A 7,523-nucleotide genomic window follows, 5' to 3' on the forward strand; every position below is an offset into this window, starting at 1 on the left:
AGAGACAAACCATTCCAGGCACCCAATACCCAAAAGGAGGAAGACTAGGAAATACATAAAGAATGCAAGTGGACAACGAATTTCAGATAAAGACTTAAAGCCTTAAATGAAAGATAGATTAGAGACTTAAATGATCTACTCAGCAAATTTACTGGGAAGCTACCAGAACTTCATCATTAGCCCTGGCATGGGCTGCTTCTAATGCCCCAGGAATTGCCCCAGCTATGTGTCCATGAGGTCATCAGTTCTCAAAAATTGGCAAAACCAAGTTATTTTAAGAACCAACAGCTGAGACCGCTGTCTCTTCTTGCCTAGAGCAATCGGCCTTCCTTGTAGGCCCTGGGACTGAGAGAGCTCCTGGGCCATGGGATGTTCAGTACTTAAAATCAGCAAAGTCCTTGGCAAGCTGAGGTAAGTCGCTCATCCTACTTTCCATTCTTCCCACGTCTCTCTCATCAGATGGCCCTGGAAAAAATATAGGGCCTATGGGGTCTGGCAGAGGGGAGGCTGAATAAGGGATGTATTTCATTTTGGCCTGGTGGGATAGATGCCTGGGATTTGTAATTTGTAATTTTGCATTAAGTTATTAGTAAGTGTTGCAGAACATCAGCCTCCAGGGTGCTAGCACTGACCCACTCAACATTCTCTCACCAAGACACAGGACCTTGGCTCATGCCACGTTATAACCATGTCCTACTGCTCCTGGCACCAGAACAGGGGTCTTGGGGGAGAAACAAGGTTTGCAACATATGGGGCCAGAATTCAATGTGTGGAAAGGTCATTTTACCAATACAAAGGCATCATCTGTTTTTTCTTTGTTTCTGAGAATTCAGTGAAATGTGGTTTTTCAGATTTCCTGTGTGAAAGGTACAATTGTGTAGTGGTTTTATAGTGAATGTGTTTGTGTCTGAATTCATGTGGGTTGTACATCCTAACTAGCAAGAATAAAACAATGTTTGATCAACTCTACTAAAGGAAAGGTTAACCTTTCTTTTTATTTCCTCTATGGAAGATATCATATAATTGCAACTAGGATAGTGAGGTGATCAAAAGAATATGAAGCCAAAAAATGTAGGAAAATAAAAACACTACAGACATGTATTAACCAGTCATTTTATTAAAAATATTATGCCATCTTTCTGATTAGGGACATATTTGAGATATTTGTTAACATTAATTTTTTATGATTTTTCACACTTTGGACAAATATTCACTCTTATACCAAATTTTGTGCCTATGTTTGCATTTTTCATAAAAGATCTTTGGATAAAAAAAATTATATGAATTGTATTCCTTAGCCCTAGATCTTCCTTTGAAAGAAATGTATAAAAATCCTACAAGAACAGATAGGAATATATATATATATATATATGTATACACACACACACACACACACACACACTCACACACATTTAAAGTGGTGGGGTCCTTAGGCAATATAGAGTCTTACAAAGCATTAAAAAAAGAGAGATAAGCGGGCAGCCTGGGTGGCTCAGTGGTTTGGCGCCTGCCTTTGGCCCAGGGCATGATCCTGGAGACCCAGGATCAAGTCCTGCATTGGGCTCCCTGCATGGGGCCAGCTTCTCCCTCTGCCTGTGTCTCTGCCTCTCTCTCTTTCTCTCTGTGTCTGTCATGAATAAATAAATAAAATCTTTAAAAAAAGAAGAGAGAGAGATAAGCAAATTTCACTCTATAAGTATTAAATAAAAACTTTTGCATGGGAAAAGATGACTTCAATAAAGGCAATAGAAAATCATAGATTTTGAAACATGTTTGCAACTCAGCACAGAGAATGTTATCATCTAAACTGCACAAGGAGATCTTAAAATCGGTAAGAGAATGCACAAACCATTTGAAAATAAATAACATAAGATATGAAGAGGCAACATTTCTTTTAAGTACATGTATTAGGCGAGAAATTATAGCAGTTAATTTAGCTTTAATGTTATACAAACCTGATAACAGATAAATTAAAGAATGGTTGTGCAATAACCAGAAGAACCCATTCACATGGGAGCCTGAAACACACATCAAAATAACTCACGGGCCAAAGAATCCATCATCAAAAATTAAGAAATTTTTAAGAATTGGACATTAATAAGAACTGCGTATCAAAAGCTATGGGCTGAGTGACTGGGTGACTCAGTTGGTTAACCCTGCAACTCTTGATTTTGGCTTCAGTCATGGTCTCAAGGATCCTGGAAAAAGTGGGAAAGCTGCAAAAGCTAAAGCCTTAAAATCTTTATGTTGGAAAAGTAGGTTAAATGAGCTAAGTAACCACCTCCAACAAAATTCTCTCTCTTTTTTTTAAGATTTTATTTATTTATTCATGAGAGACACAGTGAGAGAGGCAGAGATACGGGCAGAGAGAATCAGGCCCTCTGCAGGGAGCCCGATGCAGGAGTCAATCCCAGGACTCTGGGATCACGCTCTGAGCCAAAGGCAGACGCTCAACTGCTGAGCTACCAGGCATCCCTCCAAGAAATTCTTTAAGGATACTGTACCCGAAGAAGTCAGAAGAAAGAAAAAAATAGATAAGCACAAATTAATAAAGTAGAACAGAAAAGTAATCACTCAAAAATCAAAGCTACTTGCTTTCTTTGCATTACCTAATAAAATTGAAAATTCAGATGTGGTTGAGCAAGAAAGAAAAAGGCATTAATAAATATTAGGAACTAAAGAGAGTCACAATGAGAGATAGAGTGTAGATAATGGTAAGAGAAAATCATGAATGAATTTATACCAACTAATTAAAAACTGAGATATATAGATCATTTTCTAGAAATTATTTATTTCTGATTATATTTATCTTATTTTCCAATTGCACAAAAAACTTAACCAAAAATGTATTTTAAGAAAAACCAGAAACAAGAATTGATGTTTAACCATTACAACTTTTTAAAATCAATAAATAAAAGTCTATTCCCTAAATTGACTCCTGGATAAGATGTTTTAGGAGTTAATTTTTACAAAAATGAAGAAATACATTATTCCCATTTTATACATAATATTTCAGAAAGCAGAAGAAATGAAGTGAGTCTCCTTAACTTACTTTCTGAAGTTAATAATGAATTTAATACCAGACCGGAAAAGAATAGCACAAAATTTATTATGCAATCTCACTGATTAATATAAACTCAAAAATCCTGAATAAATATTAGCAAACAAAAGTTATCACTTTATTATTTTTAAAACCATTATGATTGAGGTAGACTTCTCAGGAGAATTCATGGATGGTTTAAGATGAGAAAAAAAACTATAAAAGCAATTTATCACACAAACTAATTTAAAGGATAAGAACTTTCTAAAATACCCAAATATACACAAAACAAGCATTTGTTAAAATCCCTTATCTATCTAAGATTTGCATATACACATACACACCAAGCATAGAAAGCTAAACCTTAGCCTATAAGGATTATCTATTTAATACTACAAACAACTTTATGCTTAATAGTGAAATGTAGAGCCATTATTTTGCAAGTCAGGAACAAGGCAAATATGAGTCCAGTGCAATATCAAGAAGTAGAAATAGCTCTAACAAACGGTGAGCTAGCTCCTTTGGAGGGAAAATAGATTTTATTGAATATTGCAGAGTAAAGAAATAAAGCAAGTTCTTGGATTGGAAGACATGCTTTCACAAAGATGTTAATTATTTTCAAATTAATATATAAATTCCATGCAATTCTAATAAAAATCCTATCAGTTTTTGGTAGAACTCAAAATGCTCATTCTAAAATGTATGTGGAAAGCATAAGGCCAAACGACCCACAAAAACTAAAAATTAAAAAATATTAAAACCACATAATTCTGAATTAGAATAGGGTAGAGGGACTCACCCTACCAGATATGCATATTTATTATAAAGTGATATCAATTAAGAGAGTGTATATCCGTGCATGGTAGGCAAAAGGCAAGTTCGGGAAAGATAATGTACCTGATACTGATATTTATATTATCCCTCAAACAAAAATAATATTATATATTTACATGGAAGAAAATGTGCAATGAAAATATACAAATATTGGAACGCCCAGGTGGCTCAGTGGTTTAGCGCCTGCCTTCAGCCCAGGGCATGGTCCTGGAGTCCCGGGATCGAGTCCTACATTGGGATCCCTGCATGGAGTCTGCTTCTCCTTCTGCCTGTGTCTCTGCCTCCTGTCTCTGTGTCTTTCATGAGTAAATAAATTAAATCTTAAAAAAAAGAAAATATACAAATATTAATGCAAATGTCAATTATCAGAGGTGCCTGGTGGCTTAGTTGGTTAACTATCTGCCTTCAGCTCAAGCCATAATCTCAGGGTGTTGGAGTGGAGCTGCAAGTCTGGCTTGCTGCTCAGTAGGGAGTCTCCTCCCTCCCCCAGCTCATTTTCTCTCTCTCAAAAGATGAATAAAATCTTAAAAAAAAAAGTGTCAATGATCAAATTTCAGAATTATTATTCCTCTAAATGGGAAGAGAGAGATACAGAACCACAGAGGATACAGCTCCAATTGTAATATTTTATTTTAAAAAAAAATTCTAAAGCAGAGGTTCCTAGTTTTCCTAGTTCATAGCACCTTTATTATCTCCATTATTTTGTGATGGCACCCATGCTGAAAGAAATGCCTAAAGGTTCCTTTTATTAAGTATTTAGTATTCAAAAAGCTTGATAGTAATGGCTGTCAATTGTCTGATATCCCCGTGTGTCCCTTGAAAATTGAAAACATACAATGGCACTTCTGTGAGTTCCCTGTGGCACACGGTTTGGGGACCACAGATTTTCAATGCAAATCTTGAAAATAATCTAAATTCAACCAAGCTAGTTGGTAGATTCATGAATGTTTGTTGTATTTTCTTTCCACTTTTACAAATGCCTGACAAATGTCAAGGGATTGGGCTGGGTGCTTTGCACAACTTATTCCATCCATTTTGTCCTCACAAGGGATCTTGTATTCTCTTCCTGCATGAGAGGAAACAAAGGTTTACTAAGTTGAAGAAAATTGGATGTCACACACTTGTAAGTGCTGAGGCCCAGACCAAAGTCAGCCCTGTCTGATTGAAGTCCACAGTGTCACGTGTTCATGGGACTGACCGCTATTCAACATGTGTTTCGGGGACTAAATCCAATCAGCCATTGGAGAGTAGACTTAGCCATTGTCCTTGCATATGTGGTATGAGATCCACACAGAAGGAGTATAAGCACAGGGGAAGAAGTGTGGTCAACCCAGTAGTGCATAGTCAGAAGTCAAGAAGGGGTTGGGGGCACCTCGGTGGCTCAGTGATTGGAAAATCTGCCTTTGGCTCAGGTTTTGATCCTGGGATCCTGGGATCAAGTCCTGCATCAGGTTCCCTGCAGGGAGCATGCTTCTCTCTCTACCTATGTTTCTGCTTCTCTCTGTGTCTCTCATGAATAAATAAATAAAATCTTTAAAAAAAAAAAAAAAGAAGAAGGTGTTGGAAGTTGAGCTTGTGCTGAGGCTTGCAAGATAAATACGTGCTTGTTTATGGGGAGTACCAAGACAGAGAGGTAAGGAATCCTGTGGTTTTTTTCAAAATCAATGGGTTGATTATGCCCTGATGGCCAGGGCAAACATTAAATTATTTGTAAGGACTGCACTATGCTCATCCCCAATTCTCTTGTCCCCCAGATTCTTTTTTTTGTCCCCCAGATTCTTAGTGACTGACTACTCACAGTCCAATTCCATTTTATTTCTTCCTATCTTCCCACTCTTCCCAAACCAACAATAAAAGCTTTACATAAAAGATATATTTTGAGAAATATTTTATTTATTTATTTGACAGAGAGAGTGAGTCCACAAGCAGGGAAGAGTGGCTGACAAAAGGAGAAGGAGATGCAAACCTCCCACTGAACAGAGAGATCAATGCCAGGCTCGATCCCAGGACCCTGGGATCATGACCTGAGCCAAAGGCAGGCGCTCAACTCACAGAGCCACCCAGGTGCTCACAAAAGATAGTTTTTATATGTGGAGTTAGAGCTTAATCATATCTGTATTTCCCAAGACTTCAGCCTATGCCTTGAATATAGTCTAAAAGAAATGCAATTTTGAATATTTTTTGAAATCTGGGTTGTTTGGGGTCACAAGTATTCAGTTGAAGGGGAAGGAAAAGGCTCAGTGGGTTTTCATATGCTCTAGTTGTCCAATGAATCTCACGGGTCTTAGAAATTTGCAGGAAGTTACAAGGCCCGCTGCCATCTTGATATAAACTTCTAATGTTCCAATTGCAAAAGCAAGTGACTTGTTCTCAGCAGTCGTAGCTTCAAAGGTCTCTGGGAAATATAATTTCACTTATGTTGCTAGGCCCTGGGTCAAAAATCTGCCCGGATTAAGCGGTGACTTTCTCTCCTTTGAAATCTGTTTTCTGCCCTGTGTAGTTCCTCTCCTTCTTGTGATGACAAAACTTGGCTTACCTTTAGTCTGGGTCTCCTAGATTTAAGTATCAACTTTAAACTGGTTGCTGCTTCTTTTGCTCATGCTGGTTCACTCACACCCAGCAAGCATTTATTTCCCTTGTGAGTTCAGAAGGGCTCTGAAAGATGAGGCGTGTTTGGGTCATACCACCACATTGGGGACCCTTGCATTTAGCTGGGTCATAGAAAAAATGGGCTCTTGGCAGGTATATTCTTTCAGATTCCTAAGCTCAGTCTACACATAGCAGACTAACACGGGTAAACAGCCAAATGTTATGGGCTCTGGACGAGGTAGACAAAAATTTACTTGTGAGATAAAAGTTATCATAAAGTCCTTGATTTTTGTATTTTTGGGGTGCCATCAGCCTGGAAACTACTTTTTCCATGCCTTGATGCTGCACAGAATGGCACAGAAAGAGATCCAAGGCCAGGAGAACATAAAGCAAAAAGATTATCAGAGTGACAGGTACCTGCATCACACATCCTGCAAACTTTATTCCAGAAGACAGAAGGTCCTGCATGAAGGGCAAGGTCAATGCAGATAGGGAGAGCTGTGGAAATGGAGCTGCCATAATCTCTGTACCAATATATACAACTTGGGTTGCGTTTGTAGAGTCCCCTATCTTTCTGCTACAGTTAGGATCAATGGCTCTGATGAAGTAAATGAGCACTCTGAAGCAGACAGCATTGGGTGTGGAATGTGTGGGGCCCAAGCTGAGAATCATCAGAGCCAAACAGCAGAGTAAAAGAAGGAGAGCTACGATTCCAAGCTGAGATACCCTCCTCCCCACATCTTGGCAGTTTCTCAGTGAAGGAGGTAGATAGCCCTTTACCCCTGCCGTCTGGTCCGTACAGTTGGTGATTGGGTGATGATGCTACAAATTAATAATTTGTTCAACTGTTCTGTCCTCACCATACATACCCTGACTCAATCTTTAGAAGTAATTTAATAAGCATGTAATTAGAGCTTCAGCAGAAATTACTAATAGATCCATCATCATACCCTAAAAACATAAACCAGGCAGTAGGTGATAGCAATGAGTGAACAAAATGAAAAAAAAAAAAAAGATTCAGTAGTGGCCCAGCCAGGATGAATTGCACAAGATTTATCAC

This window comes from Canis lupus, chromosome 3 (genome assembly GCF_003254725.2).
Source record: "Canis lupus dingo isolate Sandy chromosome 3, ASM325472v2, whole genome shotgun sequence".
Taxonomy (NCBI): Eukaryota; Metazoa; Chordata; class Mammalia; order Carnivora; family Canidae; genus Canis; species Canis lupus.